The sequence below is a fragment of the Dipodomys merriami genome, unplaced genomic scaffold, assembly GCF_024711535.1.
Source record: "Dipodomys merriami isolate MVZ:Mamm:240054 unplaced genomic scaffold, mDipMer1.0.p SCAF_40, whole genome shotgun sequence".
NCBI lineage: Eukaryota > Metazoa > Chordata > Mammalia > Rodentia > Heteromyidae > Dipodomys > Dipodomys merriami.
The window spans coordinates 1,811,259-1,823,353 of record NW_027205604.1 but is presented as its reverse complement, the minus strand read 5'-3'; positions in this window follow the sequence as shown (position 1 = coordinate 1,823,353).

Below are 12,095 nucleotides of genomic sequence, written 5' to 3'. Positions count from 1 at the left end.
GGGAACACTCAGAAAGAGGTTCTGAGTTATTGCAACATAGGAGCGTTTCACTGCTTTCAAGGCTTCTTAGGAAGAATTCCGGAATCTTGCTGCCGGCAGGCCTCCGTCTGTTCCGGGTGAACATCTGCTTGTAAATCCCCCGTGGTTTCTTTTACAACCGTGAAATTTGGCCAGGTTATGCAGTTTGCATTGCTGCACAATTGCGCCTGCCTAGCTCTGCCGCGGTTGCAAACATTCAGGCGTGGCAGCCAGATAGGCTGGTCCCCATAGGACACAGCCAGCGGTCTGGGTATATCTCCTTCCCCTTCTTCTCCCCTGAGTGCTACTGATTCCATCTGTGAAGGCTACACTCTACTCAACCGGAGCAGTAAACTGAACCTCAACTTATGGCACTTTGTGAAAGTGTTGAGAACTAGAGCTCAGTTGTTTGGCACTCCACCACTGTCCATCCAGCACTATGGACGTCACTGCCTACATCTGGCTCTAATTAGACCACGGTTGTGTTCAGCCGAATGACCTCTGCCGGGAACACTCAGAATGAGGTTCTGAGGTATTGCTACATAGGAGCGTTTCACTATTTTCAAGGCTATTTAGGAAGAATTCCGGAATCTTGCTGCCGGGAGGCCTCCGGCGGTTCCGGGTGAACATCTCCTTGTAAATCCCCCGTGGTTTCTTGTACAGCCGTGAAATTTGGCCAGGTTATACAGTTTGCATTGCTGCACAATTGCGCCTGCCTACCTCTGCCGCGGTTACAAACGTTCAGGCGTGGCAGCCAGATAGGCTGGTCCCCGTAGGACACGGCCAGCGGACTCGGTATATCTGCTTCTCGTTCTTCTCACCTGAGTGCTACTGATTCCAGCTTTGACACCTACACTCTACTCAACCGGAGCAGTAAGCTGAACCTCAACTTATGGCACTTTGTGAAAGTGTTGAGAACTAGAGCTCAGTTGTTGGGCACGCCACCATTGTCCATCCAGCCCTATGGCGATACTGCCTATATCTTGATCTAATTAGTCCACGGTTGTGTTCAGCTGAATGACATCTGCCGGGAACACTCAGAAAGAGGTTCTGAGTTATTGCAACATGGGAGCGTTTCATTGCTTTCAAGGCTTCTTAGGAAGAATTCCGGAATCTTGCTGCTGACAGGCCTCCGGCGGTTCCGGGTGAACATCTCCTTGTAAATCCCCCGAGTTTTCTTGTACACCCGTGAAATTTGGCCAGTTTATGCAGTTTGCATTGCTGCACAATTGCCTCTGCCGAGCTCTGCCGCGGTTGCAAACATTCAGGCGTGTCAGCCAGATAGGCTGTTCCACGGAAAACACGGCCAGCGGACTGGGTATATCTGCTTCTTGTTCTTCTCACCTGAGTGCTACTGATTCCAGCTTTGACAGCTACACTCTACTCAACCGCAGCAGTAAGCTGAACCTCAACTTATGGCACTTTGTGAAAGTGTTGAGAACTAGAGCTCAGTTGTTGGGCACGCCACCACTGTCCATCCAGCACTATGGACGGCACTGCCTACATCTGGCTCTAATTACTCCACGGTTGTGTTCAGCTGAATGACCTCTGCCGGGAAAACTCAGAATGAGGTTCTGAGTTATTGCAACATGGGAGCGTTTCATTGCTTTCAAGGCTTCTTAGGAAGAATTCCGGAATCTTGCTGCTGACAGGCCTCCGGCGGTTCCGGGTGAACATCTCCTTGTTAATCCCCCGAGGTTACTTGTACACCCGTGAAATTTGGCCAGTTTATGCAGTTTGCATTGCTGCACAATTGCCTCTGCCTAGCTCTGCCGCGGTTGCAAACATTCAGGCGTGGCAGCCAGATAGGCTGGTCCCCGTAGGACACGGCCAGCGGACTCGGTATATCTGCTTCTCGTTCTTCTCACCTGAGTGCTACTGATTCCAGCTTTGACAACTACACTCTACTCAACCGGAGCAGTAAGCTGAACCTCAACTTATGGCACTTTGTGAAAGTGTTGAGAACTAGAGCTCAGTTGTTGGGCACGCCACCACTGTCCATCCAGCACTATGGACGGCAATGCCTACATCTGGCTCTAATTAGTCCACGGTTGTGTTCAGCCGAATGACCTCTGCCGGGAAGAGTCAGAATGAGGTTCTGAGGTATTGCAACATAGGAGCGTTTCACTGCTTTCAAGGCTTCTTAGGAAGAATTCCGGAATCTTGCTCCCGGCAGGCCTCTGGCGGTTCCGGGTGAACATCTCCTTGTAAATCCCCCGTGGTTTCTTGTACACCCGTGAAAATTGGCCAGGTAATGCAGTTTGCATTGCTGCACGATTGCACCTGCCTAGCTCTGCCGCGGTTGCAAACATTCAGGCGTGGCAGCCAGATAGGCTGGTCCCCGGAAGACACGGCCAGCGGACTGGGTATATCTGCTTCTCGTTCTTCTCACCTGAGTGCTACTGATCCAGCTTTGACAGCTACACTCTACTCAACCGGAGCAGTAAGCTGAACCTCAAATTATGGCACTTTGTGACAGTGTTGAGAACTAGAGCTCAGTTGTTGGGCACGCCACCACTGTCCATCCAGCACTATGGACGGCACTGCCTACATCTGGCTCTAATTAGTCCACGGTTGGGTTCAGCCGAATGACCTCTGCCGGGAACAGTCAGAATGAGGTTCTCAGTTATTGCAACATAGGAGCGTTTCACTGCTTTCAAGGCTTCTTAGGAAGAATTCCGGAATCTTGCTGCCTGCAGGCTTCCAGCTGTTCAGGGTGAACATCTGCTTGTAAATCCCCCGGGGTTTCTTGTACACCCGTGAAATTTGGCCAGGTTATGCAGTTTGCATTGCTGCACGATTTCGCCTGCCTAGCTCTGCCGCGGTTGCAAACATTCAGGCTTGGCAGCCAGATAGGCTGGTCCCCGTAGGACAGGGCCACTGGATTGGGTATATCTTCTTCTCGTTCTTCTCACCTGAGTGCTACTGATTCCAGCTTTGACAGCTACACTCTACTCAACCGGAGCAGTAAGCTGAACCTCAACTTATGGCACTTTGTGAAAGTGTTGAGAACTAGAGCTCAGTTGTTGGGCACGCAACCACTGTCCATCCAGAACTATGGACGGCACTGCCTACATCTGGCTCTAATTACTCCGCGGTTGTTTTCAGCTGAATGACCTCTGCCGGGAACAGTCAGAATGAGGTTCTCAGTTATTGCAACATAGGAGGGTTTCACTGCTTTCAAGGCTTCTTAGGAAGAATTCCCGGAATCTTGCTGCCGGCAGGCCTCCGGCGGTACCGGGTGAACATCTGCTTGTAAATCCCCCGTGGTTCCTTGTACACCCGTGAAATTTGGCCAGGTTATGCAGTTTGCATTGCTGCACAATTGCGCCTGCCTAGCTCTGCCGTGGTTGCAAACATTCAGGCATGGCACCCAGATAGGCTGGACCCCGTAGGACACGGCCAGCGGACTGGGTATATCTGCTTCTCGTTCTTCTCACCTGAGTGCTACTGATTCCAGGTTTGACAGCTACACTCTACTCAACCGGAGCAGTAAGCGGAACCTCAACTGATGGCACTTTGTGAAAGTGTTGAGAACTAGAGCTCAGTTGTTGGGCACGCCACCACTGTAATCCAGCACTATGGACGGCACTGCCTACAATTGGCTCTAATTAGTCCACGGTTGTGTTCAGCTGAATGACCTCTGAGGGGAACAGTCAGAATGAGGTTGAGTTACTGCAACATAGGAGCGTTTCACTGCTTTCAAGGCTTCTTAGGAAGAATTCCGGAATCTTGCTGCCGGCAGGCCTCCGGCGGTTCCGGGTGAACATCTGCTTGTAAATCCCCCGTGGTCTCTTGTACACCCGTGAAATTTGGCCAGGTTATGCAGTTTGAATTGCTGCACAATAGCGCCTGCCTAGCTCTGCCGCGGTTGCAAACATTCAGGCGTGGCAGCCAGATAGGCTGGTCCACGGAAGACACGGCCAGCGAACTGGGTATATCTGCTTCTCGTTCTTCTCACCTGAGTGCTACAGATTCCAGCTTTGACAGCTACACTCTACTCAACCGGAGCAGTAAGCTGAACCTCAACTTATGGCACTTTGTGAAAGTGTTGAGAACTAGAGCTCAGTTGTTGTGCACGCCACCACTGTCCATCCAGCACTATGGACGGCACTGCCTACATCTGGCTCTAATTAGTCCACGGTTGTGTTCAGCCGAATGACCTCTGCCGGGAACACTCAGAATGAGGTTCTGAGTTATTGCAACATGGGAGCGTTTCATTGCTTTCAAGGCTTCTTAGGAAGAATTCCGGAATCTTACTGCTGACAGGCCTCCGGCGGTTCCGGATGAACATCTCCTTGTAAATCCCCCGAGGTTACTTGTACACCCGTGAAATTTGGCCAGTTTATGCAGTTTGCATTGCTGCACAATTGCCTCTGCCTAGCTCTTCCGCGGTTGCAAACATTCAGGCGTGGCAGCCAGATAGGCTGGTCCCCGGAAGACACGGCCAGCGGACTGGGTATATCTGCTTCTCGTTCTTCTCACCTGAGTGCTACTGATTCCAGCTTTGACAGCTACACTCTACTCAACCGGAGCAGTAAGCTGAACCTCAACTTATGGCACTTTGTGAAAGTGTTGAGAACTAGAGCTCAGTTGTTGGGCACGCCACCACTGTCCATCCAGCACTATGGACGGCACTGCCTACATCTGGCTCTAATTAGTCCACGGTTGTGTTCAGCTGAATGACCTCTGCCGGGAACACTCAGAAAGAGGTTCTGAGTTATTGCAACATAGGAGCGTTTCACTGCTTTCAAGGCTTCTTAGGAAGAATTCCGGAATCTTGCTGCAGGCAGGCCTCCGGCGGTTCCGGGTGAACATCTGCTTGTAAATCCCCCGTGGTTTCTTGTACACCCGTGAAATTTGGCCAGGTTATGCAGTTTGCATTGCTGCACAATTGCGCCTGCCTAGCTCTGCCGCGGTTGCAAACATTCAGGCATGGCAGCCAGATAGGCTGGTCCCCGTAGGACACGGCCAGCGGACTGGGTATATCTGCTTCTCGTTCTTCTCACCTGAGTGCTACTGATTCCAGCTTTGACAGCTACACTCTACTCAACCGGAGCAGTAAGCTGAACCTCAACTTATGGCACTTTGTGAAAGTGTTGAGAACTAGAGCTCAGTTTTTGGGCACGCCACCACTGTCCATCCAGCCCTATGGACGATCCTGCCTATATCTTGATCTAATTAGTCCACGGTTGTGTTCAGCTGAATGACCTCTGCCGGGAACACTCAGAAAGAGGTTCTGAGTTATTGCAACATGGGAGCGTTTCATTGCTTTCAAGGCTTCTCAGGAAGAATTCCGGAATCTTGCTGCTGACAGGCCTCCGGCGGTTCCGGATGAACATCTCCTTATAAATCTCCCGTGGTTTTTGTACAGCGTGAAATTTGGCCAGGTTATGCAGTTTGCATTGCTGCACAATTGCGCCTGCCTAACTCTGCCGCGGTTGCAAACATTCAGGCGTGGCAGCCAGATAGGCTGGTCCCCTTAGGACACGGCCAGCGGACTGGGTATATCTCCTTCCCCTTCTTCTCACCTGAGTGCTACTGATTCCAGCTCTGAAGGCTACACTCTACAAAACCGGAGCAGTAAATTGAACCTCAACTTATGGCACTTTGTGAAAGTGTTGAGAAGTAGAGCTCAGTTGTTGGGCACGCCACCACTGTCCATCCAGCACTATGGACGGCACTGCCTACATCTGGCTCTAATTAGTCCACGGTTCTGTTCAGCTGAATGACCTCTGCCGGGAACACTCAGAATAAGGTTCTGATTTACTGCAACATAGGAGCTTTTCATTGCTTTCAAGGCTTCTTTGGAACAATTCCGGAATCTTGCTGCCAGAAGGCCTCCGGTTGTTCCGGGTGAACATCTCCTTGTAAATCCCCCGTGGTTTCTTGTACACCCGTGAAATTTGGCCAGGTTATGCAGTTTGCATTGCTGCACAATTGCGCCTGTCTAGCTCTGCCGCGGTTGCAAACATTCAGGCGTGGCAGCCTGATAGGCTGGTCCACGGAAGACACGGCCAGCGGACTGGGTATATCTGCTTCTTGTTCTTCTCACCTGAGTGCTACTGATTCCAGCTTTGACAGCTACACTCTACTCAACCGGAGAAGTAAGCTGAACCTCAACTTATGGCACTTTGTCAAAGTGTTGAGAACTAGAGCTCAGTTGTTGGGCACGCCACCACTGTCCATCCAGCACTATGGACGGCATTGCCTACATCTGGCTCTAATTAGTCCACGGTTGTGTTCAGCTGAATGACCTCTGCCGGGAACACTCAGAAAGAGGTTCTGAGTTATTGCAACATAGGAGCGTTTCATTGCTTTCAAGGCTTCTTAGGAAGAATTCCGGAATCTTGCTGCCGACCGGCCTCCGGCGGTTCCGGGTGATCATCTCCTTGTAAATCCCCCGAGGTTTCTTGTACACCCGTGAAATTTGGCCAGGTTATGCAGTTTGCATTGATGCACAATTGGGCCTCCCTAGCTCTGCCGCGGTTGCAAACATTCAGGCGTGGCAGCCAGATAGGCTGGTCCCCGTAGGACACGGCCAGCGGACTGGGTATATCTGCTTCTCGTTCTTCTCACCTGAGTGCTACTGATTCCAGCTTTGACAGCTACACTCTACTCAACCGGAGCAGTAAGCTGAACCTCAACTTATGTCACTTTGTGAAAGTGTTGAGAACTAGAGCTCAGTTGTTGGGCACGCCACCACTGTCCATCCAGCACTATGGACGGCACTGCCTACATCTGGCTCTAATTAGTCCACGGTTGTGTTCAGCCGAATGACCTCTGCCGGGAACAGTCAGAATGAGGTTCTCAGTTATTGCAACATAGGAGCGTTTCACTGCTTTCAAGGCTTTTTAGGAAGAATTCCGTAATCTTGCTGCCGGCAGGCCTCCGGCGGTTCCGGGTGAACATCTCCTTGTAAATCCCCCGTGGTTTCTTGTGCACCCGTGAAATTTGGCCAGGTTATGCAGTTTGCATTGCTGCACGATTGCGCCTGCCTAGCTCTGCCGCGGTTGCAAACATTCAGGCTTGGCAGCCAGATAGGCTGGTCCCCGTAGGACACGGCCAGTGGACTGGGTATATCTGCTTCTCGTTCTTCTCACCTGAGTGCTACTGATTCCAGCTTTGACAGCTACACTCTACTCAACCGGAGTAGTAAGCTGAACCTCAACTTATGGCACTTTGTGAAAGTGTTGAGAACTAGAGCTAAATGTTGTGCACGCCACCACTGTCCATCCAGCACTATGGACGGCACTGCCTACATCTGGCTCTAATTAGTCCACGGTTGTGATCAGCCGAATGACCTCTGCCGGGAACACTCAGAATGAGGTTCTGAGGTATTGCAACATAGGAGAATTTCACTGCTTTCAAGGCTTCTTAGGAAGAATTCCGGAATCTTGCTGCCGGCAGGCCTCCGGTGGTTCCACGTGAACATCTGCTTGTAAATCCCCCGTGGTTTCTTGTACACCCGTGAAATTTGTCCAGGTTATGCGTTTGCATTGCTGCACAATTGCGCCTGCGTAGCTCTGCCGCGGTTGCAGACATTCAGGCGTGGCAGCCAGATAGGCTGGTCCCCGGAAGACACGGCCAGCGGACTGGGTATATCTGCTTCTCGTTCTTCTCACCTGAGTGCTACTGATTCCAGCTTTGACAGCTACACTCTACTCAACCAGAGCAGTAAGCTGAACCTCAACTTATGGCACTTTGTGAAAGTGTTGAGAACTAGAGCTCAGTTGTTGGGCACGCCACCATTGTCCATCCAGCACTATGGACGGCACTGCCTACATCTGGCTCTAATTAGTCCACGGTTGTGTTCAGCTGAATGACCTCTGCCGGGAACACTCAGAAAGAGGTTCTGAGTTATTGCAACATAGGAGCGTTTCACTGCCTTCAAGGCTTCTTAGGAAGAATTCCGGAATCTTGCTGCAGGCTGGCCTCCGGCGGTTCCGGCTGAACATCTGCTTGTAAATCCCCCGTGGTTTCTTGTACACCCGTGAAATTTGGCCAGGTTATGCAGTTTGCATTGCTGCACAATTGCGCCTGCCTAGCTCTGCCGCGGTTGCAAACATTCAGGCATGGCATCCAGATAGGCTGGTCCCCGTAGGACACGGCCAGCGGACTGGGTATATCTGCTTCTCGTTCTTCTCACCTGAGTGCTACTGATTCCAGCTTTGACAGCTACACTCTACTCAACCGGAGCAGTAAGCTGAACCTCAACTTATGGCACTTTGTGAAAGTGTTGAGAACTAGAGCTCAGTTTTTGGGCACGCCACCACTGTCCATCCAGCCCTATGGACGATCCTGCATATATCTTGATCTAATTAGTCCACGGTTGTGTTCAGCTGAATGACCTCTGCCGGGAACACTCAGAAAGAGGTTCTGAGTTATTGCAACATGGGAGCGTTTCATTGCTTTCAAGGCTTCTTAGGAAGAATTCCGGAATCTTGCTGTTGACAGGCCTCCGGCGGTTCCGGGTGAACATCTCCTTGTAAATCCCCCGTGGTTTCTTGTACACCCGTGAAATTTGGCCAGGTTATGCAGTTTGCATTGCTGCACAATTGCGCCTGCCTAGCTCTGCCGCGGTTGCAAACATTCAGGCGTGGCAGCCAGATAGGCTGGTCCCCTTAGGACACGGCCAGTGGACTGGGTATATCTCCTTCCCCTTCTTCTCACCTGAGTGCTACTGATTCCAGCTTTGACAGCTACACTCTACTCAACCGGAGCAGTAAGCTGAACCTCAACTTATGGCACTTTGTGAAAGTGTTGAGAACTAGAGCTCAGTTGTTTGGCACGCCACCACTGTCCATCCAGCACTATGGACGGCACTGCCTACATCTGGCTCTAATTAGTCCACGGTTGTGTTCAGCTGAATTACCTCTGCCGGGAACACTCAGAATAAGGTTCTGAGTTACTGCAACATAGGAGCTTTTCACTGCTTACAAGGCTTCTTTGGAACAATTCCGGAATCTTGGTGTCGGAAGGCCTCCGGCTGTTCCGGGTGAACATCTTGTAAATCCCCCGTGGTTTCTTATACACCCGTATAATTTGGCCAGCTTATGCAGTTTGCATTGCTGCACAACTGCGCCTGCCTAGCTCTGCCGTGGTTGCAAACATTCAGGCGTGGCAGCCAGATAGGCTGGTCCACGGAAGACACGGCCAGCGGACTGGGTATATCTGCTTCTCGTTCTTCTCACCTGAGTGCTACTGATTCCAGCTTTGACAGCTACACTCTACTCTACCGGAGCAGTAAGCTGAACCTCAACTTATGGCACTTTGTGAAAGTGTTGAGAACTAGAGCTCAGTTGATGGGCACGCCACCACTGTCCATCCAGCACTATGGACGGCACTGCCTACATCTGGCTCTAATTAGTCCACGGTTGTGTTCAGCTGAATGACCTCTGCCGGGAACACTCAGAAAGAGGTTCTGAGTTATTGCAACATAGGAGCGTTTCACTGCTTTCAAGGCTTCTTAGGAAGAATTCCGGCATCTTGCTGCCGGCAGGCCTCCGGCTGTTCCGTGTGAACATCTCCTTGTAAATCCCCCGTGGTTTCTTGTACACCCGTGAAATTTGGCCAGGTTATGCAGTTTGCATTGCTGCACAATTGCCCCTGCCTAGCTCTGCCGCGGATGCAAACATTCAGGTGTGGCAGCCAGATAGGCTGGTCCCCTTAGGACACGGCCAGCGGACTGGGTATATCTCCTTCCCCTTCTTCTCACCTGAGTGCTACTGATTCCAGCTCTTAAGGCTACACTCTACAAAACCGGAGCAGTAAACTGAACCTCAACTTATGGCACTTTGTGAAAGTGTTGAGAACTAGAGCTCAGTTGTTGGGCACGCCACCACTGTCCATCCAGCACTATGGACGGCACTGCCTACATCTGGCTCTAATTAGTCCACGGTTGTGTTCAGCTGAATGACCTCTGCCGGGAACACTCAGAATAAGGTTCTGAGTTACTGCCACATAGGAGCTTTTCACTGCTTTCAAGGCTTCTTAGGAAGAATTCCGGCATCTTGCTGCCGGCAGGATTCCGGCTGTTCCGGGTGAACATCTCCTTGTAAATCCCCCGTGGTTTCTTGTACACCCGTGAAATTTAGCCAGGTTATGCAGTTTGCATTGCTGCACGATTGCACCTGCCTAGCTCTGCCGCGGTTGCAAACATTCAGGCTTGGCAGCCAGATAGGCTGGTCCCCGTAGGACACGGCCAGTGGACTGGGTATATCTGCTTCTCGTTCTTCTCACCTGAGTGCTACTGATTCCAGCTTTGACAGCTACACTCTACTCAACCGGAGCAGTAAGCTGAACCTCAACTTATGGCACTTTGTGAAAGTGTTGAGAACTAGAGCTCAGTTGTTGGGCACGCCACCACTGTCCATCCAGCACTATGGACGGCACTGCCTACATCTGGCTCTAATTAGTCCACGGTTGTGATCAGCTGAATGACCTCTGCCGGGAACACTCAGAATGAGGTTCTGAGGTATTGAAACATAGGAGCGTTTCACTGCTTTCAAGGCTTTTTAGGAAGAATTCCGGAATCTTGCTGCCGGCAGGCCTCCGGCGGTTCCGCGTGAACATCTCCTTGTAAATCCACCGTGGTTTCTTGTACACCCGTGAAATTTGGCCAGGTTATGCAGTTTGCATTGCTGCACAATTGCGCCTGCCTAGCTCTGCCACGGTTGCAAACATTCAGGCGTGGCAGCCAGATAGGCTGGTCCACGGAAGACACGGCCAGCAGACTGGGTATATCTGCTTCTCGTTCTTCTCACCTGAGTGCTACTGATTCCAGCTTTGACAGCTACACTCTACTCAACCGGAGCAGTAAGCTGAACCTCAACTTATGGCACTTTGTGAAAGTGTTGAGAACTAGAGCTCAGTTGTTGGGCACGCCACCACTGTCCATCCAGCACTATGGACGGCACTGCCTACATCTGGCTCTAATTAGTCCACGGTTGTGTTTAGCCGAATGACCTCTGCCGGGAACACTCAGAATGAGGTTCTGAGTTATTGCAACATGGGAGCGTTTCATTGCTTTCAAGGCTTCTTAGGAAGAATTCCGGAATCTTGCTGCTGACAGGCCTCCGGCGGTTCCGGGTGAACATCTCCTTGTAAATCCCCCGAGGTTACTTGTACACCCGTGAAATTTGGCCAGTTTATGCAGTTCGCATTGCTGCACAATTGCGCCTGCCTAGCTCTGCCGCGGTTGCAAACATTCAGGCGTGGCAGCCAGATAGGCTGGTCCCCTTAGGACACGGCCAGCGGACTGGGTATATCTCCTTCCCCTTCTTCTGACCTGAGTGCTACTGATTCCAGCTCTGAAGGCTACACTCTACAAAACCGGAGCAGTAAACTGAACCTCAACCTATGGCACTTTGTGAAAGTGTTGAGAACTAGAGCTCAGTTGTTGGGCACGCCACCACTGTCCATCCAGCACTATGGACGGCACTGCCTACATCTGGCTCTAATTAGTCCACGGTTGTGTTCAGCTGAATGACCTCTGCCGGGAACACTCAGAATAAGGTTCTGAGTTACTGCAACATAGGAGCTTTTCACTGCTTTCAAGGCTTCTTTGGAACAATTCCGGAATCTTGCTGCCGGAAGTCCTCCGGCTGTTCCGGGTGAACATCTCCTTGTAAATCCCTCGTGGTTTCGTGTACACCCGTGAAATTTGGCCAGGTTATGCAGTTTGCATTGCTGCACGATTGCGCCTGCCTAGCTCTGCCGCGGTTGCAAACATTCAGGCTTGGCAGCCAGATAGGCTGGTCCCCGTAGGACACGGCCAGTGGACTGGGTATATCTGCTTCTCGTTCTTCTCTCCTGAGTGCTACTGATTCCAGCTTTGACAGCTACACTCTACTCAACCGGAGCAGTAAGCTGAACCTCAACTTATGGCACTTTGTGAAAGTGTTGAGAACTAGAGCTCAATGTTGTGCACGCCACCACTGTCCATCCAGCACTATGGACGGCACTGCCTACATCTGGCTCTAATTAGTCCACGGTTGTGATCAGCCGAATGGCCTCTGCCGGGAACACTCAGAATGAGGTTCTGAGGTATTGCAACATAGGAGCGTTTCACTGCT